We start from the raw sequence: 22,737 nt of genomic DNA on the forward strand, positions 1-22,737 counted from the left end.
TTCCTGCTCCTCCCCTCCCCGCAGCACCTCCTGCATGCCATGGAACAGCTGATCCACGGTGGGTGGGAGGCGCTGGGAGGGAGGGAGGGGAAGGAACTAGCTGCCAGTGGGTGCTAAGCACCCACTAATTTTTTTCCCCATGGGTGCTCCAGTCCTGAAGCACCCACAGAGTCAGCACCTATTGCTACAACTATACTGCATATAAGGAAAAGCATGTATACTGTTTGCCTAAGTTTTGTTTTAAGGGTTTCTCCCCCTCCACCCCCACCCCCATTTTTAGAGCCTGCATTCCAGTTTCCTGGGACTAACAGAAAGTTACAATCTCAGGAAATACTACTACTTGTTTAGTCAACTTTACAGAGGAGAAGGTTAACAAGTGAAGGCTCAGGCCCCAGAAGAACAGCCATTAATTTCCAGAGAGCAATGGGGCAGGTGGGAACCTTTCCATCACAGGACAGGGCAACCACAGGGGAGAGACACTTCTGACCACAAAGCTGAAAGTTAGATCTTCCCTGTGAAGCTTAGTATTCCACTAGCACATCTCCTTAGATAGTTTAGTGAGTGATAGGACCATTTGCTCTTTTTCTGCGTTTCCCCCGCTGTTTATCCTTGCGCATCACTGTAACAATTACGAGGGGAAATTCACCCCTGCACTGTGGCCACTTTGTACCACTGGTGCCTTGAGAAAAACATGTGGGAGCAGAGTTGGCACCATGAGAGAAGAGACTAGAAGGCAAAGCTGTGAAAGCAACAGCAATGGAGAAAAACACTGGGGGGGGGGGGGGTAGAAGAGATGAGCGGCATGCAAAGATTATGAAAGCATCTATTCCATTCCCAAATAGATGTTTTTGCCAAGTAAGTGTCAGTGCATTATATCCTGTAATTAGTGCCACTTATTATGGAGTCAATCTGTAGCAACTGCAGGATTAAAGCTGCAAGAACTTTTCATTCTAGCCTATCTAACTTATATCACACTCCTCTTTTTCTAGCCACAACGGAGAGTGGGGGAAAAGACACAGAGGCCGAGGGATTTAGATTCCTGCTTCCCTAAACCAATGGAAGTCAACACGTGTCACAGTGAGGGGTCACATGGAAGATTCTGAAGAGCATATTCTAATTTGCCCTATTATGACTGACCAAAAATAAGCACACTCCCATACATGCAGCCAGAGTTTCCTTTAGAAGGGCAGGGAATGGGACTGAGGAGGGGGAAGAGAGGGAGAAGGAAGAAAAAGGAAAAAAGCTACCCCCCCACCCCCCTGCTAAGCTATAGCTTCCCCTCCTCCATACCTCACAATTGCAACATCACACATGCTGGAGTGAAGCATACATGGAGGGAGTATTCGACATTTTTTTAAATATTAAAAACAGCTGGTTTTAAACTCTCGGTCAGGCTTTGGCTAAGGAAGAATTTTGGGAGGGAGGCGTTGAGAGAAACACTGGCAGAATCCCAGAATGGGTATTTGATATTGGAGGAAGATAAGGAGGAATATGAAGAGTGACAGTTGATAAGAACAAAAACCTGATGCCCCCTCCACCTCCCAACTTCCTTCTGCAACAAACCACATTAAGTATATTCATTTCCTCCAGCTCACTGTAGCCCAGCCTCTGCTATTAGTCAGGCCCCTCAAGCCAGAAAACTGGATCAAGATTGCCTCTAAGTAACAAGCAGAGGCTGCCCATGTGACCAGCAGGGTGTTGCAGAGACTCCTGTACACCTCAGAGCTGGGGAAAACTAGCTGATTCTGCTTCTCATTCCAATTCAACAGCTTTTTTGATGTCCTTATCAGAAATCCCACGCAGGGAGCACAGTTCAAGAATCAAGGTTTAGAGCCAAAGGTTGCTCATGTGTACACATAGCAACCCATACACTTCCCATAAGGCTCTGAATGGAGTAACTGGCAAATAAACCCTACAGTTGAAGTCAACAGCATGAGCAGGCAAATCCTCCAGGAATAATCCATTAGGAAAGGTCTGCCCTTTTTGTTTTATTTTATTTTTTTAAGGACCAGGCCCTGCGCCTATTTGTTGGGGCTCTGTGCTATCATAGAGGCCACATAGGTTTCATTTCAAGTCTCTCACTGCCCAGCCTGGCATTAAAGGCTGAAAATGCTGTGGAGCGCTCCTAGCCCCCTGGGGAAGGTAAGAGCTTAGGTATGTCACTAAGGAGTGTTCCCGATCAGCTGTTGAAAGAGCAATGCTCCACAGGAACGCCTCTGTCATGTTCTGTTTGACAGATGGCTGTGACTCAATAAATAGCTCAAAGGGATCCAGAAAGGAGAAAGTATGGTGGGAGATCCCAAAGTCTATTTCTGAGGTTCAGAGGGTACCAAGAAAGGGATCAAAAAAAGCCATAAAACACAAGCTACTCCCTTTCCCATATTTGATAATCTTCATTTCCTTATGAGGAACAGAGGAGAAATTGCAGTTAGACAGAAGCCCAAATACACACACATGACCAAGACCCCACCAGGGGGCCATTGTGTATTCAGTTTCTAAATTAAGTATACACTGTGTGTGGAGCACAGATTTTGGCAGTAATGGGAGATTCCCTACAAGGCCAAGAGAAATCATGAGATACTTTCATACCAAGGGACAACTTTCAAATAAAGAACCCATTTATCAGTCACGTATTTCATAGTTTCTCTTACCAAGCTTGCTAATTCCCAAACCAGCATGTGTCACGGCTTCCCTCCCCCCATCTCCACAGCACATCAAACCCCTAAAAGTGAAGTCATGATGTTGAGTTTGCAGAATCAGAAAGATTTCTATGACAGAGATCATAATAAAAGATTTAATACACCCTTGAAGTAACAAGCAAGAAAACTCTTACTAAAACACACACAAGATTAGCTAACGAATTTAAAAAATAAACCTTATTTTGCTTTAGTGTGAAAAGCTCCTTATTTTTATAAATTAGGGTGGAATTGTCAAAACAAGCCACGTTATTCAATAGGAATGAGGGGAGGCATATAGCACAGGTAAGGGAGTTTCAGCCTCCAGAAGGCAGAGTAGGTCTGTAGTGCTGAGAAAGCACAATTTCACCCCAGCTGACACATACAAAGTTACACACACACACACACCCAACCCCTCTTATTTCCCTGGCACTTAGAGCTTTGTTATTAAATTAATCTTATCTACTGAAGCAAGGATGGTCTCGAGATGACCAAAAAAATTTACTGGGTTAGTAGTGACAACAGAGAAGGGGAGGGAAGAAGTTGCAAACACTGCATAAGCACATGCACATATAACCACCCACATTACCCAGAGCAATGAAAATCCAGACTCGGGAAGCCACAGTTAAAGGCTGCTCGTGCTCTGACTGAGTGCCTGGGGAGGGAGCCGGAAGGAGAGAAAGGAGATACGAGGTGGGGGAGGAGATAATTAGGTCATTGTGAAACATGACAACAGCAGTTGTATTTTTAAGAGATCTTGCAATGCATACAAATTCTATTTTCACCTTATTCTCTGCATTACGATCTCCACTTCCATGAATGCTGAACACCCGCAGATCTAATTAAACTATGGGTGCCAAGCCCCTCTGAAAGATCTAGCCCCAGTTCTAACAGGCTTCCTCCTCTCTATTCATATCCTTTGTCACTGAAACCCTCACACCATGTCTGCTTCTGGGTCCATACTGTGATGCCGTAACAGACATGTCTTCATTAGAAGCCAGCCATTTGCTGGGACTTGTGCTATCACCCTGCCAGACTTTAAAAAAAGATAACCATTGTTTCCATTAGCTCAGTGGAATAACTGTAAGAAGTAATATGGTCTAGTGGTTATGGTCCTAGCCTGGGACTCAGGAGAGCTAGGTACAAGTCTATGCTCCACCACAGACTTCCTGTGTGACCTTGGGCAAGCATTGAGTCTTTGTGCCTCATCTTTGTGTTCCCCATCTGTAACACAGGGATGATAATATTTCCCAATCTCACAGAGGTGTTTCAAGGAGAAATACACTGAAGATTGTGAGGTGCTCAGAGACTACAGTAACAGGAGTTACATGACCACTCAAGATGGCAACTAGAGTTAGATTCTTCATCTTGGCCTCTTGTTCCCTAGCACCAGGGCTGGGAGTTCTATGAAAGCAGAGCACTTAGGCATCAAGGTGGAGAAAGGGACTGAACAGAAACATCAAACTCTAGGAAATTAAGGGACAACAGGGACTAGCTCTAATAAATCCCAGATAATTTCCCATGAAGTCTTTCCTGACTGAAGGAATGGTGACTGAACCACAGAGATGTTAAATACAAAAAAGGAATGATTTTCCACCACCAGTTTGGTTACCAAATTGACATTGCAAACCAGCGACAATAGATAAATGTACGAATCCCTGATGGATCATCATCCAGCTGGTGTAGCACCCAGCACCATTATCTTCAACAATCATTTCCCCAGGAGATCAGAGTCACATCTGATGGAGGAGACACAACAAATCTGCCGGGACAGGTGGAAGAGTGCCTGCCAGGGTGGGAGAAGGGAGTGGTTTTTGGAACTGAAAGATTCAGGATTGAATGAGACTGAAGCAATTAGTTAGCACTGATGTAATCCTGTTTCAAACAAGACAACATTAAAGCACTCTAGGCACCTTTTAATTCGCAGCGGCAGAGTCTACATGAGCAGTTAGAGCTCTCCGCAATTTATATCCCTATAGATCAGTATGCAACAAGCCTTACGTGTGTTTGGCTCTAGGTAAAGGCTAAGGCACGTTGCCAAGATAGTACAGGAGAAACGTGCCGTGCCACTGTGCATGCTGTGTCTCTCTCCAATCACTTTACAATTACTACAGATCTTTTTATACGTGTGTGTGTGTGTGTGTGTGTGTGTGTGTGTGTGTGTGTGTACACACACACACACAGAGTAACTGTTCTGCAGCCATCTGCTACAGACCATCTGGACTGGAAAAGAAACGAAACATTACAGGACTCCTGAGATATATGAAATTCACCAGGGACTTTACCCAGAAAACTTATGTAAGGTATACAGGCAAATGTATCAAGAAGGCTCTTTCATTTACAAGAGAAAAACTAAACATCCAGAAAGCAAAGAATCCAAGCAGAGAAGTGATCCTGAAACTGCTACTTACTGACAGGGACGGAACTGCCTGAAAATAGAGAAGACTGGTAGCAGTGACCACAAACCACTGAAATTCAGAACTGTAAGAAATAGGTTCACAGAATGCAGCAGTATAGAATATTAGAAAATTATAGCTTTCGTTTGGGATTTTTCAAAGGAGCTGAAGGGAGGGAGGTGCCCAACTCCCACTGAATTTCAACAGCAATTGGTCATCTTTGAAAATCCCACCATCAAACTCTGCTTTTTCCATCAAGTCAGTTAACAAAAACTGAAAGCAATGCCTGCAAGTGATTCCTGTGTTTAGTTTGTAAAGCACGTCAGGATCCTTCTGGCTGAAAGGACTCCTGCATACCTGAGCATTATTATTACTTTGGTCATTTCACAGGCAGCCTTTAAAAGATAATGTGGATTTTGTAAACCAAAGATCAAATTAACTTTTCCTTCTCCGTATGTTGTGAATTCATGATATTCTGACTCCTAAGGTCAGATTTTCACAGATGCTGAGCACCCACAACTCCCATTGATTTATACTGGCATTAGAAGTGGCTCAGCATCCCTAGAGGGGAAAAAAAACCCACCAGGCGTTTAGTAAGAGTAGGGTGACTGGACTTAGTCTGGACCAGTCTCATAAGAATGGCCATATTGGGTCAGAACAATGGTCCATCTAGCCCAGTATCCTGGCTTCTAACAGTGGATGGTGCCAAATGCTTCAGAGGAAATGAAAAGAACAGGGCAACTATTGATTGATCCATTCCCTGTTGTCCAGTCCCCACTTCTGGTAATCGGAGATTTAGGGACATCCAGAGCATGGGGTTGCTTCCCTGACCATCTTGGCTAACAGCCATTGATAGAATTGCCCTCCATGAACTTATCTAGTTCTCCTTTGAGCCCATTCACTCGTTTGGCCTTCACAACATCCCCTGGCAACGAGTTCCACAGGCTGACTGTGCTTTGTGTGAAGATGTATTTCCTTATGCAGAATGCAGCATGTCTTGGGTTTCCATGACCCAGGCCTACCTGTGCTGCCTGCTCACTGGTATGCCTAGATCTGAAACGCCAGTGCCTGAGATCCAAGGAAAGGAGTGGAGAGTGAGGAAGAACAGTATTTCCTCTTATGGAAACATTAGCAGAGGACAGGTTTCAGAGGAACAGCCGTGTTAGTCTGTATTCGCAAAAAGAAAAGGAGTACTTAGTCTCTAAGGTGCCACAAGTACTCCTTTTCTATTAGCAGAGGAGTACTTGTGGTACCTTAGAGACTAACCAATTTATTTGAGCATAAGTTTTTGTGTGAGCTACAGCTCACTTCATTGGATGCATGTTACACTATGTAAGATCAATAGAGGTTACATAAAAGTGACCCATTTTATGGAGGGATCCCAAACAAGAATAATATACAAAAAAATCTTGTTACACAAGCTTTCTCCAATCTAAGCTTATGGGGACACGCAATGTGGCTTTGAAATGACTACTAACAGATGGAGAGAATAGGAGTTAAACAGCCCATCCACTACTCAACATAACCACCCTCTACAGCATTTTACTAGCTGCAAGTGTGGGAGTAGAGGTGGGAGATATTACTGGTGACCCCTTCCTAAACTGTTCCAATATCTGTTTCATAATGCGGTAGCTAAAGTTAAGTCTGTATCTCATTGTTTACTCCCCTTGGAAGCGGTATGTAAGCCAACCAGAAAAGGTCAGAATGGAACTTGGAATATTAGTTCAAATGGGATGTCCCTTCCCTATAAACTGTAATTCAAATTAGAGTCCCTTTTTAAAAGAAAATAAAAAATAATAATAATAATAATGAGGGTAGCCTTGTACGGTATTAAAAATGTAGTGCTCCAGACTCATTTTTAAAGCAGGTCTGCAAATAAACACTTCTGAAAAACAATCAAGGAAGGGAGATGAGTATTAGAAAGATGGCACTTATGCATGGGCAGGATCCTACATTTGACACTAACAAAAAGCACTCACTGGGGATGGTGCATGGAACTGTAGCTGTGGGAAGAGAGCCCAAAGGGATTTTTCATACTGTCCCCTCAATGGCACCATTGTAGACAAAGTGTCCTATTATTAGTCAGCACTGACATCATATACCATAATGGCTACAATGGAAGGAATAAATAAGCAAATGGACTATAGACCATAGGCATTTCATACCTCTGTCTGTCCCATGAGGAATGCCACATTGAAATAAATCGTTATGCAGATCCAAAGGGTCTGTTTATGCACTATGAAGTTTGTTTTTATTTAGCAAAGTAATTAACTGTTAAAAGGAAATGCAGAGAGGCTCCTAGGCAGCACTCAGGACAGCTATAGCACTGAAGGTGGTGGCAGAGAATGACCTGCTAAGAACTCTGTGGCAGAGACCCCTCAAAATGAGGGATACACCAAAGACATTAGTACAAAAAGAGTAAGGGGGACAGGTCTGTCCATTCTCCCTTCCCTCAATCTTTAGTGCTCATGAAAGTAGCTGGATTCCCATCCCTGGAAACAAACTATCCATGTGATCTAAGAGCAGAGCCAGAAACAAGGCAAGCTTCCGCGACGATGTATCCAAATTCACCTTGTAGGGATAATCGGTAGGAGCAGACAGGTACTTCAGGTTTCTTGTCCAGTCACTCCCTGCTGAGAATGCCCAGAGTGGTAACAATTATGATGGTGGTCTTAGTCATATGGATGCATGTTCACTGAGAGCAGGGCAGACGTAACCAAGCTCATTTTTCACAGGTTACCAACCACCCAGACAGACAGACAGACAACTGAAAACAGAGTAAGCAAATGTCCACTTTAACTCATGGCCACTTAGCATGGGGCACGGGTCACTTACAGGTTTAAACTACTGTAAACAGCGGAGACTCCGTAACTTGGAGTCTTTGAGTCATGACTTGAGGACTTCAGTAACTCAACCAGAGATTAGAGGTCTATTACAGGAGTGGGTGGGTGAGGTTCTGTGGCCTGCAATGTGCAGGAAGTCAGACTACATGATCATGAGGATTCCTTCTGACCTTAAAGTCTATGCGTCTCTGCTTCTTCCAGTTATGGTCCCTACTGTATTCCAGGGAGGGGTTGATGCATGGGCATCATGTGTCGGAAGCTGGAGAAGTTAAAAGTTGTAGCCTCCATTGGTCCATGCATGTGCCCTGAACTCGCCTCATGGTTTTGTGTGAGGTGATAAAAAGGGCAGGGCGGACCGACCAGGTCTCCAATTCCTTCGCACTGCCACATGGTCTGCATCAGAACCTTGTATATAGTTTATACATACTTTTACTGCTTTTAGATAATTTCCAGTAGTTTGAGAGTAGAAGAGTTAGTTTGGGGGCTGTTTTTGCCTCTAGTCCTCTTCCCTACTCCCCCCATTAGTACCTGTGCACAGATACTGAACTATGCTGAAGATCCCCGGCTTTAAAATCTGTGCCTCCTGCCCACATTCTATCTCGGTCAGTGGTGAACACCAGTGCGGTCTCAACTGCTTGGGGGAGGGCTACGTCACATCCAGGTGCAGCATCTGCCAGTCCTTCCCCAGAGAAGGTTGGGCTCTTGACCTCAAGAGACATCTCATGAAAGTTGCATGAGGCCTCATTCGGATCCAGGCAGGGGACCTCCCGTGCATTGGCCTGAAACAGCCAAGAGTGCCCCTCAGGCTACAGAGTCCGAATCCACCACTGATGATACTACCACTATGGACACCGCACCAGGGCCTAGTCGGGAGGCCAGGAAGCATGACTAAGACTCCTTCCACTACCTCCAGTCACACAGTGAGAGAGCTTGTGCCAAGCCTCATAAGCATGAGAAGAATCCCCACAAGAGGATGGATCTGCCAGTACCAGGGATAGAACTGACACCTCATGAGAGAAGCAACCTTTCCACTATGGGGAAGTCCACCACTCTGGTGCTGGTACCAAGTATGAAGAGGGTGCCCTTAACTTCTGGGAGACTGGGGAGGGTGCCAGAACCCCAGGACGTGTTTGCTCAGGGAGACCCAACCTCTCCACACTTGTCCAGACCCTTCATTTCTAGGGAGATTGTACCTCCCCCTATAGATATGCCACACTTAGCTTATCATTCACCTCCTGCTCAGGCGCCCCACACACTTCCACCAGTTCAGACAATACTGCCTATGGAACCCGCCTTCGAGTTCTCGTCTTCAGATGAGTCGGATGAAGGGCAAGGTCCATCCATCACATGCCGCCACCAGGACTACTACAGGAAGCCACCTACACTGTGGCACTATCCTCAGTTGCAGCTGCTACAAAGCCATTGGTTTCCTACGCCCTGGGGTCCTCCGCAATACCCTCTGGATCCATCATGATGGCCATATTGGGGTCCTTGGCCAAAATACCCACCGACAGAACCTGCACATTCAGCAAGGGAGACTTCTCCCATTTCACTGTCCCGTGCGCCTTCCAGCAGATGCTCAGAAGCAGCAATAGAGAAAGAACTGCTCAGCCCAATTCCGATGGCACCGACTGAGCAGGAGAGGTTTCTATCTTTTTCTCCAGATGCGGCACTTGGTTTGGCATTCCCTTCACCCCCTGATGGCATCACATCCCACTGGAGGAGGTACAAGATACCCAAACACCATGTCCTGGACATCCTGCATTCATCGGCACCAGGTAGAGTAACACTACCCATCAACAATGCTATATTCGAGCTGTCCAGGAGAGTTTGGCACACACTCCCATGGAGTCTGAAAGACCGTATTATGTGCCTGCTAAGGGGTCTACGTTTCCGTTCTCACACTCTCCTCCCAACTCTCCTGTGGTCCAAGCAGTGACTGAGCGTTCCAGGGAGCATCATCCACGCTCCACTCCATCAGATAAGGAGGAACAGTGGAATACAGATAGGGACCACATATCTCAAAGAACCTCCAAGTAATCTCCTGAACCCAATATGTATTTTTACCACAGCCAGAGCATGAATCAAGAATGGCGTCTTATGGCTGTTGAATGTTTTTATTTATTTATATAAATAAAGCTAAGCAAATACAGCTTTTCTTATCCCAATGACACCACTAGAAGAAGCTGTATTCTGTAGGTAAGGAGCCTGAAGCCTGGTGAAAAGAAACCAGTCAGATATGCACACAGGCTGGCTTTAAAGTAACTACATCTGCAACATGTTTTCTCTGCAGTTATTCCAAGACCTTGGGGGGGAGGGGAAAGGGGGAAGAGTGTCTATGGTATTTCCCACAATTAATTGCAATACAGCTACAGACCTAACCCAGTACCGTACTAGCCCCATTCATATCACTGTCACCATTTAAGATCCACCCTGTGATGATATGTGCATTAACAATGCCTAGATTTATAACAGCCCCTTGGCAGGATTAAACCAAAATCCATTTCTCTGGCAGTTTTAATTTAATATTATTCTCACAAATTTTATTTTAATAGGGTCTCAAGAGTTGGGCTGCTGGCTTCAACCCAGCTCTTTTCCTCTCTCCCCCATCCCAAAGGAAATACTGAAGAATTTATTTTAAAAACATCCCTCCCACACAAAGAATAGACTGCATGCAGATTATACAGCGAGAGAGCGCTAGGTCAAGTTTGGGGCCCAACAAGCTCCCATTTAAGGTGTGGTTAATTTTCTTTTCATGAACAATTTCTGAAACTCTCTTTTCATTAATTCAGCCTTTCCAAGGTAAACAAGCTAGGTGACAAAAAGTGAGACATTTCTATATGCTGTTTTAAAAAAAACAGAACAAACCAGAAAAGTTACTGGGAACAGGGGTGTTTACTTACACCAGGTTTGTAGGAGATAAAAGAAGAACTTGGGTCAGTAACAAGAGACAGGAAACTAAAGACTAGGAATCTGGAAAGTAACTTCTCTTCCTCATGGTGAAAGAAAAGCAATGCAAGCATTGGACCCAAAGCCCTGGAACGCTTGCCTGCCTCCACCTTCCCCTCCCTGGTTCCCCGATTGCTGAGACGCCCAGACAGAATGCATTCCATGGGGCGGGAGAGCTGGCAGAGTTCCAGGTGGTGTTCAAAACACCACTCTGTATTCTCCAGCAAAAAGGAATGCCTGGGACTGAGCGCACACATCTCCCTAGGAGTGCACACTTTTGATTCCACTGTCTCAGCCCATCTCTATTTTTTAATTGTAAGGTACATGCTGGGGTGGGGTACAGCTATGAAAGCAGGCTTTTATAATGAAGCACTCCCAGACTCATGTCCAAGTCCAACTTGGAGATTGTGGGCCGTGAAGGGACACCTTCAAGATGGGAGGACCCAAAAATCTTAGTTATCTTACCATCTGCTTTATACAAAAAACATATTTTGGAAAAAAGTCTTTTTTTTAAATATATTAGAAGTTTCAACACTATTTTTCTAGAACGACTAGGAGCTTAGTGCTCACAAGTAACTCAATAAATCAATGTGAGCAAGACTGAAGGAACAACAAATGGAGAAAAAAAACAGCTTTCAATTTTAAAGTTCCAAGAGGTTATAACAAACAACGTGAGAGTCTGCCAAGTTATGAAAAATACTTCGGCAACGTCTCCTTTAGGGCTCAAGAAGCCAAAGCTGTCTGACTGCAATGGGTGAGAGTATGTCTTGGTGGCTAATGCACCCAGGGTAAGGTTGCATCTGGAATTCTTCAATTGAATTGGATTGAGTTTCGTAATAAAAATACAGCCTAACAAAACCAAAATACAACATACAGACACAAAACTTCAGCTCTCAAGTCAGGGTTATAAATGTAGTTTCTCACCCTAAAACTAATCCTCTAGTCATACTATTAGCCAGCCCTTAATTGTTTCAAGAGAGTCTAGTCACTGGGCTTGCACAGCCCTGCAGACAGCACCCAGCCTTTGGTCTTTCCCAGCAATTTTGCCAACAAAATCCTCGATGGTGCTATAATTAGCACAGCTAGTGCACTGATAGGAACTTTGGGGTAAAATTCCCTAGTATAGATATAGCTTTTGTTATAGTTCTTGCTTGCTTTTCTCCTCAGGGATAGCCTTTGCATTGCATCTCTGGCCTTTATAGTCAACCAGGACATATTCTGTTTAAGGAACCAAACGATGTACCCTATGTGGTTCCATCACTTCCTTCCAGCTGTTCTGCAGCTTTGCAGGGGTGGAGGGGCGGTGTTAAAGTGGTTTAAAAACCAAAAACCAACTTTGCAGGGGAAATTGAAGCTTCATGTCCTCCAATACCCCTCTCTAGATCTTTTCTCTTTTAAATTAAAAAAAACAAACAAACAAACTGGATTGTTTCCGAACGGCCTTTCCGCCAGAGACTGGCTCTCGCACTACAATTGCATCTGAAGTTTCCACTTCAGCTGCAATGCCCCTCCAGACTTCGGCACCTACAAATTTCCCGATAAATATAGTGAGAAAGCTTCCAGATCCCTGCATATTGCAACCACAAAAGTGCGGCGCTTCCACAGAGTGCTGCAAACACAAGTAAACACTGAGATGGGTAAAACATGTTCAAGCGTTGGATGGGAAGCATAGAAAACTGAAGCTTGATTCACAAACAAACCAAATATAGCACAGACTGGCAGTGTGAGCTTCCTTTCTGCACCCAGCTTTCTAACCAGATGAGGCTTTCTTCACCTAGGAAGTGGCAGGTCAGTCCATTCAATCTTTGCCGTCCGCCAACTCAGGGATCCACTCATTACAGCATTATTTGCAAGGTGAACATTTAAGTCACAGAATAGGTGCCATAAAATTAGCAGAGGGGGAGGAATCTCATAGCAGCTCCCCACCCAGTAGCAATTACTTTAATTCTGTATCTACAACAGTGACTAGAGTTATAACAAACACATTGTGCATAATCCTTTTCCCTTTGTTTGTTCTATAAATGGTGCCGAATTTCCCATTACAGCAACACTTAATTCATCCTGGCCAGGCACAGTTATATGGGCCTCCATTAAATTTCATTTGTGTTGGTTTTTCCACAGCCAATAAAAACAAAAGCTATGAGACACATACTGTAGCAGAAACTCCATTGTAACACTACTAGGACCTTTGTGTCTTCAATAGTTATTCCACACAAACATACCCATGAGGCATGTAAGTATTATCCCTATTTTCCAGAGGGGGAAAATGAGTCAGAGGTTGACTTACTCAAGCGGTTTAACAGAGAGAAAGTTAAACGCAGACTTGATCACAGTCTAAGTACACGGGGAAAAGAAATTTGATAATAGAGGTCTCTTCAGTGTAGCAAACAAGGTATAGCAAGAACCAATAGCTGAAGTTAAACAAATTCAGACTAGAAATAAGGGGATACATTTTGAACATGAGAGTAATTAACGCATTGGAACAATTTAAAGAGTTGAGGTGTATTCTCCATCATTGGAAATTTTTCAGTCAAAGATTAGATGTTTCTAAAAATTATGCTCTAATTGACAAGCTAATGGCATGCCCAAATGAGTCTCTCTCGACCTCTTAAGTCGTTCTGCTTCTACGTTATTCACTCCAGAGACTAACTTTTCAGAGTCCATTTTGCATCCTCAACTTCATCGACCATATGTGGTGGTTCACCAGGAAATGTTGAGCTTCTAGACCTCCTCTGCCTCCTTCAGGTCCAGCTAATAATTCATTTCTCAGCAATACTTACCCAAAGTGTTGGGTGAAATGGTATTTTTCCTGCCAGAGAAACCTTTTGAAAGTCTTGATGGTTTGGTAGGCCTTACTAGTGAAATTTGCTGCAAAAGAGTTTGTGTATTGATGCACTATTGTTCAAGCCAATCTTCTTTTCCCACTTTAATCAAGGCTTCTATTTCTTGTGTCACACAGGAATATTGCTCTCTTGGGGTTTCATCCATCTTCCTTTGTGCTCTCAGCTTCCTTCATGGATCACATAACTCGATAATCTTCATGATACAAGGTTTCTTCTTTAGGATACGTTTGCACAGGAGTTCATCTATGGTCTCTCTAATGTAGCCAGAGATTTTGTACTCTATTTGATCTATGCTCCCCATGGAGAGGTCAGGAGCTTGCAACTTTTGTTCAATAGTCTTCTTGACTTTCACTTGTGTTTCACAGACTTTCAGTTAACTTTGTAACAGATTCTAAAGTTACTTGCTGGTCATTTCTTGTTTCACAGTTTGGCCTTTATGTTGGCTATTACTAAGTTCTGATTGGCTACTATGTCAGCCTTCATGAAGGATCAACTCACCATCATATTAGAACACCATCTCTTTGAGATCATGAAGGAGTCAGACTGATTGTGAGTCTGCAAATCTGGAAAGTCCGAGTCAATTGCCTTGACAATTAGTGCTTGAACAAGATACTGTTTAATATGAAGTCATTTCAAATCACAAACTGCATGAGTCTCAGTCCTCTACTATTTGTCTTGTCATGACTAATTTGGAAGGGATTGCCTGAGTCTACAGCATAATCGGATATCAAAACAATCAGATGAAGAAAACTTGAGTTTGCTGGATATATGGTACTCCTAGGGGAATTCTGCACCACTGAGCAATGCAGAATTTTGTATAAATTAACGTTGTGCATGCAGAATTTCCTTCCTCCTCCCCCAGAATGAATGCAGAAATGTTAGCAACCACCACTAGGAACTGCAGGACCCAGCAGAGCCCAACTCACAAACAGAAGACACTGCCAGAGGGAGGGGGAAGGAGCTAGAGCATTTCCAGCAGCTGCAGTTCCCAGCACACCCTGAAAGAGAGAGGTGGCGGCGCGCAGGAAACTGTGCAAGCCTGGGATGCAGCGTTAGGCTGTTTCTCCCTCTAGATCCCTGAGGGGTAGAGGATGTGAGTGTCTGGCCCCCCACCTGGGCTCTGAATAGGAGGGGGCAGAGAAGTAGGAACCAGGCTGACCTAGGGGTTTCTTTAACTCCCTACTCCTAGGGGGATTTTTGGTTTTGTGTCTGTAGTATTACAGACATACTTGCTGGCAGATATTTTGAAATAAATTACCAAAATAATAATTGAAATTGGCATGATTATATAGTGTTATTTTGGAAAATAAAATTTGCAGAATTTTGAAATATTGTACACAGAATTTTAATTTTTTGGTGCAGAATTCCCCTAAGAGTGATGTGGGAGGATGAATGGAGGGAGATTGCTGAAGTAAGTTTTGCAGGTATGGGTGCCAGCTGTTATGGACAGGAAGCACTCATGGCAAATGAGTTTTGACAAGGTGACTGACAGGGCAGGATGATATACGAAGTGCTTCTCAAGGCTGTGTGAAGACCTCAAACGGGGAGAAAGATGGCTGGCCAATGACTCGTGTGTTGTGTTTACTATTCATTGTGATGTGACTCTGTAGTACAGTGCTTTGCACAACGTATGGATGCTCTAGTTCACACAAGTTAATTCAGGGATGTTCCATAGTCTGGAACATAGTTATACATAAGGCAGATGAGATGATCACAATGGTCTCTTGTGGCCTTATAATCTAGGAATCAAAGCTACAGTGGGAGTTGGTATCAGAAGCAAAACTAGAATTAAAGAATTCCTGGTTCCCAGGATCAATGGTGCCAGAAAAAGGGGTGGGGGGAGGGGAGCGTGCACAAGGGGACCATGGCCCTTGCCACAGGCCCCCCTCCTCTTCCCCCAAGGCCCCACCTTTCCCCCCTGCCCCTGAGCCAGGTTGGCGGCTGGAGCCCAGCCAGGGAACCCAGGCAGTGGGGGGCGCTGCGCCACGGACGCCACACCTGCCTGGGATGGTGGGAGACCTGAGGGCAGCCCCATGCCCATTTCCCCACCCCTGGGTCCCCCAACCAGGGCAGATGGAGGGTCCATGGCTCCTCACAGCTGCCTGGCCTCATGGCTCTTACCATAGCCGGGCTGCGGCTCCAAGGCCCCATCCCCACGCTGGAGCAAGGTCGGGGTAAGAGCCGCACAGGCCGCTGCGGGGAGCCACAAATCCTCCACCTACCCTGGGCAGGGTCCCAAGGGTTGGGGAAATGGGCCAGGGGCTGCTCTTGGCCCCCCCCAGCCCAGGCAGGTGGTGGATCCATGACTCCCAGACTGCTCTGGCTTCCAGCTTGGCTGGGTGCAGGGTTTCGGGCAGAAGGGACAGGGGCCCCTGCCCAGTCCCACACACTTTTGGGAAGGCTTTGCCAGGGCTGGTTCACATCACCAAACTAGCCTCCCCGCTCCCTTAGCCTGAGAAGAAATAGCAAAACTGGCAGTGCAAGAATAGAAATGTGAAGATCCCCACTATGGAAGAATTCCTTCTACATTCCAAGGGAAAATTGGCTTGAGCTTTGCCATGTGAGTTCAGTGCTCCATACTGGAGGTGGACATTGTACATGTTTAAGACTCTGTCTGCTCTAGAGAAGTCCTAGGGCTGACTAGAAGAGAGTATTGCAGGTCAGAATTAAGAAACCTTGCCTGACCTGAGTGAAGATACTTGTACAGACCCGGCTACATTATGCTTTGTTCTAGACTGTCTCTCACTTTCATGAGTGTAATGCTGTTGCCTGTCCTCCCTTAATCCACCACTCCTGAGCCTTAGAAAGAGGGCACTTATGGTTCTCCTTCCAAAAGCAGAGGGCACTCAAGTCCTGCTGCTGTGGGGACCATATACTTTTAGTCCATGCTCCTAGCAGAGCATGGACTAAAATAAGCAGACACTTAAAATAAAAAATAAAAAAAAAAAAATTACGTCAGACATCTGTGAAGGGGAAGGGCTAGTGGCCTACTAGTCTCCAGTTTGCCATATGCCACCCAGATAGCACCTGGCACATTTCGTGCGCCAGAAGTGACGCATCACAGTGCTTCCAGACATCCTGAGGGTGTTGAAAAGAAGGGTAGGAGTTCTCTTGCCAGGTAGCCTGACTAGTCCAGTTTTTTCTTAATCTCCCGTAAGACACAGTTCTGATCATAACATACAATACTCTATGAGCCTCTCCGTTCACAGCAATCATGTCTGCAACAACCCCAACTGCAAGTACTTCCAGTAGTCACAAGTCATTTTTCTCATTATTTGCACAGCAAGTGCTGTCACTCTGGTGCACAGCATTCCCACAGCATGGACCTTCACAGCCACACAGCTCACTTAGAACTCAGGTCCTCCTGCTCCAAAACAGATCTCTTCCTCTTGAGCTAAAAAGGAAACCTCTGCTAGCAACAGAGAGCTTGGAAAGCACAGACGAGCAGTGTAGATTCCAGCTAACATAGGACAGCAGTGCACTTACACGTCAGCATTAATGTTAGAATGAAGGAGCTAGTTTGCTACTTCTGTTAACCAAGACTGGGGAATGTAAATCTTAGAAAAGGAAAAAAAAGCTTTTTCACCTTGTATTAAGTATTTTACAGGAGTATATATAGAGAAATCCCAGACCTTTAAACATTTCCACATCCTTCTCTTCTTGTTCATAAGAAGTTCCATTTAGTGGGACCCCACAATGTGCTAATTTTTGTCACTTTAGTAAGGCTGCCTATCTTCACTCATTCTTATGCACAAGTCCCTCAAGGGGGAAGGCAATGCATAAACACCAAATCTGCCCACTCATCTGGCATCAAATGACACTAAAACTTAAAAACAAACAAGTTAGACATATCATCAGACAACAGTATTACACCAAACAAGCCAAAGGCGACATGGGCAACAGAAAAGATTCACTTGAAAACCTTAGTAGGCATTTTCTTAGGGGAACAAAAAAAGCTCTGATGTCAATCATCTCAAAATTCAGTCTGTGCTGTTGTGTCCTTCGTGTGCTACACTACCACCCGAAGATGCATCTCCTTTGCTACTCTTGCTGTTTCCTAAAGCAATGTAAAATACCATTTTAAACAGTTCTTCATTATCTATTTTTTTTATTCAACAGTAAAACACGCTCAAATGATGTTTTGCCTTGGGCTACCTCCCCTATCCTGTTACACAAATTAACTTCAAAAAAAAATATATATATATAAAATATATATATATATATAGCTAAACATACCAGTTTTTCCCATGGTTCCAAAAACTGACAGAGCAAGATTTCTAGTGATTGATGGGTGTGTTCAGTTCCTGAACCCTCTGAGAATACACCAAATAGTCTCTGCATGTCTGCTCTGCTGTTCACATCACTTTTAGGCCAGGATGGCACGGGCACTCCTATCTTCCCTTATATGTCCTAATCCTTTTCATCCCCCACTAGACAGCTTCTTAACCAGAATAACTGGCTGAGCCAGTTTGGGTTAAATTTTATCAGCTAATCATTGACCAAACAAAGGAAGGCATGTTGCTCAGGCTGCCTCCCCCAGTATTACAGGTAGGTCACACTTTCCAAAATGGCACCTATATGTACAACTGCATGAAGTTTGCAAAAGGAGAGAGAAAAGGGGAAATGCAATTTACAAATAGAGCTTGGTGTGAAAAGCCCAGTATAACTTTTACTATGGTGTCACAGTTGTTACTTCACAATACTTACCCCTGGAAACAGGAGTCTGGCCTCGCTCACTGGTTCTGGCACCCCATGCTACAAGATTCCAGTCATCCACTCTGCGTCCTCTCACTCCTCCTGAACGGCCCAATTAATTGTACTTGAATTTTTATTTATAAACTATTCATACAGGCTAATTTTTCCTTCCTTCAAATAAAATTTTAAATGCTCTCCTCCCCCTAGTTTTGTCCCATCTATAAAGCTCTCCCAGGTCAGCATATGCAGATGGAAGGTGTTGCACTATTTAAACATTTCAGATGGTAGCAAGTATATACTTTGCAAATATGGATGGGTCAGATTATACATACATTTTAATAAACAAGAGCAAATGTAATAAGAACATAAGAAAGGCCATACTGGGTCAGACCAAAGGCCTATCTAGCCCAGCATCCTGTGTTCCGACAGTGGCTAATGCCAGGTGTCCCAGAGGGAATGAACAGAACAGGTAATCATCAAGTGATTCGTTCCCTGTTGCCCAATCCCAGCTTCTGGCAAACAGAGGTTAGGGCACCATCCCTGTCCATCCTGGCTAATAACCATTGATGGACCTATCCTCCATGAACTTACCGAGTTCTTTTTTGAACTCTGTTATATAGCCTGGTCACTGGTCAGTTTTTTCTAATGGAAGATGCTATTAGAATTTCCAGCTAATTGGGACCCTCCAGCATTTTGGAGACCTGTAATGCAACAGGCTTATTGAAAGCACAGGGCCTCAGAAGGCCAGGGACCCTGGATGGAGGTGCACTGTTGCTACAAGACACTGAACACAAAAAGCGTAGGCCATTAGTGATCAGAAACAGAAACCTGTGGAGAAATTAGAGAAACTTTTCAAAGCCTCTGGGAAAGTCAAGCCTGGATTTTCTAGGCCCTCTTATTTTCTCTCTTTAATGCATTTATTACCCTGGCTAATTAACACAGGTGCAGACTTTCCATCATGCTAGGGGATGCTCGACCCCCAGCTCTGCCCCAGGCCCTGCCCGCACTCCAACCCCTCCCCCAAGGGCAGGGCCTCTGGCAAACAGAGGCTAGAGACACCATCCCTGCCCAGCTTGGTTAATAGCTATTGATGAACCTATCCTCTGTGAATTTATCTAATTCTTTTTTGAACCCAGTTATACTCTTAACCTTCACAACATCCTTTGGCAAAGAGTTCCACAGGTTGACTGTGCGTTGTGTATCTTATTCACACTATCGGAAGTTCCCTTGGCTTTGCTGGGACTGCTCACATAAGTAAGGCAAGCTGGATTCAGCACCAAATCGTGAGATAACATTACTATGCTCCAACACAACCACTGCACAGGGCCAGCTGGTAAGGAGTCTGTTATCAGAGCCTCCCCACTGCCAACTTAAATATAATAAAATCTCTGGAGCTCTTACACTTGGCCATTTCTGAACAAGCCTGATCACAGTTTTCAGAGGCTGTACTTTAAAAGCAGTGAGGAAAGGGAAGGAGGAGGAAATAGAAAAGGGGCCCCAGCTGCACCTCACATAATGCAGTAGAGCTCTACATTTTGTCCTTGCTTTCCATTATTGGCACAGATACATGGAAAAGATCACTTTTTAAATGAACACCGCCCACCAAAAGAGCAGTACCGCTTGTTTTTAAAAGTAAATTAAAGTTTCTGAAAAGATCAAATGTATATGCCTATATTGCTTTCAAGGTCACTGTCCAGGGACTCCGCGCATCCACCACAAAGGAAGAAAACACTTCTGTTTGGCTTGGCCCAGTCTCCCCAAAGAATTGCATCACTAACTGGAAACAGGGTTTTGCAGGCAGTTTCCAAGAAAATACTTGGATGAGTGATGCAATCACATGCCCTGCACCCAAAAAAAAAAAGGAAAAGAAAATCAAGGAATGATTCTAAGTTACAGTATCCTTGATTGACCTAACCGGCAACGTGTTCTGGCCAAAGTGAAATCATTTGTCCTCAAAGCTGGGGCCTGGATGTTTCTTTGGATCACAGCAGCGATCGCTTGGGTCTATGGTTAGAGGGTTAGCAGCTTCTTTTTTAAAAAACTTAAGACAACCAGTGATATCACATCACCAAATAGATCAAGTTTAGCTTTATTTTATTGATCTGAGTCAATACACCTAGCTTTATCTGAACCCAAGTCCTATCACTTCACCGAGCCAATGAGCCCCAACAGGGAGAAATATGTCCAGAGGTGTGTACCTGACCCAAATAAGCCCTGCTCCAGTTTGAGAGCTGCTACTTGCAACAGTGCCAGACAGGAATTTTGAAGCAATTTGATTTTGGTCAGCTTGTATTAATATTAATACCCTAAAAGCTCTTCCATGGCTCACAAGAGAGGCCTGGTCTACACTGCAGGGGAGAAATCGATCTAAGTTACGCAACTTCAGATTCGTGAATAACGTAGCTGAAGTTGACGTACTTAGATTGACTTACCGTGGTGTCTTCACCGTGCTGCCACTCCCCCGTTGACTCCGCCTGTGCCTCTCGCAGAGCTGGAGTACAGGAGTCGACGGGAGAGCGCTCGGAGGTCGATTTATTGCATCTAGACTAGATGCGGTAAGTTGACCCCCACTGGATCGATCGCTGCCCGCCAATCTGGCGGGTATCGTAGACATACCCAGAGACATGGTGGGTGAGGTAATCTCTTTAATTGCATCAACTTCTGTTGGTGACAGAAACAAGCTTTTGGAGGTACACTGAGCTCTTCAGGTTTGGGAAAGGTAATCCACTAGGGTTAATGAGGTATAATTGTTGAAGCCCTCCCCACCATTTTTTCGTCCTAGGACCACAGAAGTGTTAACAGGCCACTCTACCTTGAATGATCCCTTAGAACATGGGCTAACTACTTATGCTAAACAATCTGTTCCACCTTGAATTTATCTGTGACACTGGGAGTACCTTTCCCAGACCTTAAGAAGAGCTCTGTGTGTGGCTCAAAAGCTTGGCTCTCTCACCAGCAGAAGTTGGCCCAATGAAAGATATTACCTCACCCACCTTGTCTCTCTAATATCCTGGGACCAACACTGCCGCAACTACACTGCGTGCTTCCAGCTCAGTCATTTCAGAGTCTATTGGAGTCTGAATTCTGGGACCAGCTTAGAGTTTTGAGCATCATTGCACAGAGGGGTTTCAGAGTAGCAGCCGTGTTAGTCTGTATTCGCAAAAAGAAAAAGGAGTAATTGTGGAACCCTAGAGACTAACCAATTAAATGGGTTAGTCTCTACCGTGCCACAAGTACTCCTTTTCTTTTTGCGCAGAGAAAGTTATTTTCTGTATTTTTGCAAATCTAAAGCATGGAAGCCTTTCCTCAGGTAGGCATCCAGACTTCTGTGCCTCATTTCTATCTAGGATTCTTCACATCCCTGTTTGTCTCATCTTCTCGGACATCTGTTTCCTTACCTCTGCATGGGCTTTGACACACATTCTGCTACCGCTGCTAGACTAAACTGCCTTGTGTAGTCTATGTGGCTAAGACATAAGACTGCTTGTCAAAAGTTCAGTTTTTAAGTCCTTATTTAGGCTTCTACATCTGGCCTGACTTTCTAAAGTAACTAGTGATTTTGGAGGGCCTTAATTTTGGATGTCCAGCTTGAAACACCTTAAAGGGGCCCAATTTTCTGAAACCAAGTACTCACCTTCTGAAAACAGGGCCCCTTTAAGGTGTTTCAAGTTGGATATCTGAAATGACTACCTACTTTTGAAAAATCTTAGTATGTGTCTTTTTCCTTCTACTTTTATATCGGATTCCCCAATCCTACAGTTTCCATTGCCACTGTGGGGGCATCAGTTCCCTTATGAGAAGGATGGTCTGGAGACTAAGGCACAAATCTAGGACAAAGGAAACCTGAGTCCAAGCCTCTGCTCCACCACAAACTTCCTATGAGACCTTGGGCAAGTCACTTACCCTCTTTGTGCCTCAGCTCCTCAGCTGCACATTGAGGACAATGCTACTTAGTTTGGTGAGGGTAAGTACGCTGAAGATTGTGATATTATAGACAGAAATGAGGTTAACGATGAGGAAGCTTTCCAGGAATGTGTGCCTACTGCATGGCAATCACAACTCAGCTACAGGGAGCAGCAACTTAAACAGCTTGAATCCCAACCAACTCACTAAGGCCTGTCTCAATTACTTCTAGAGTACGCTGCATGCAGCTTTGAGGGTGTTGAGGGCAGGGTGGGATAATGAGACAAGTTCCTGAATGTAGATCTCCCACACACCAGCATGGTGCACATACCCCAAGCACTCAACAATGAGGGTCTCAAACAGCACAAAGGAGGAGCTTTGCTTTCGAGCGGCTGAATATGCTTTTTGGAACTGCCGCTTTCAAAAGAGCTTT

At 44.5% G+C, this 22,737-nt stretch overlaps 1 protein-coding gene across 2 annotated transcripts in view; it reads right to left on the bottom strand.

The window, feature by feature from the left end:
- The window catches only part of CREB3L2 (cAMP responsive element binding protein 3 like 2), a 110,330-nt gene that overhangs the window by 67,910 nt on the left and 19,683 nt on the right, over positions 1 to 22,737 (bottom strand). The window contains exon 1 of one of the 2 annotated variants that reach the window (XM_075122887.1): positions 10,818 to 10,933. The exons of the other annotated variant lie outside the window; for it this stretch is intronic. The gene's annotated coding sequence lies outside the window, so the exon portion shown is untranslated. Of the gene's footprint in view, positions 1 to 10,817; positions 10,934 to 22,737 lie in introns of those variants that run through there. 2 annotated transcript variants of the gene reach the window in all.

Source organism: Caretta caretta, chromosome 1, assembly GCF_965140235.1.
Source record: "Caretta caretta isolate rCarCar2 chromosome 1, rCarCar1.hap1, whole genome shotgun sequence".
Classification (NCBI taxonomy): domain Eukaryota; kingdom Metazoa; phylum Chordata; order Testudines; family Cheloniidae; genus Caretta; species Caretta caretta.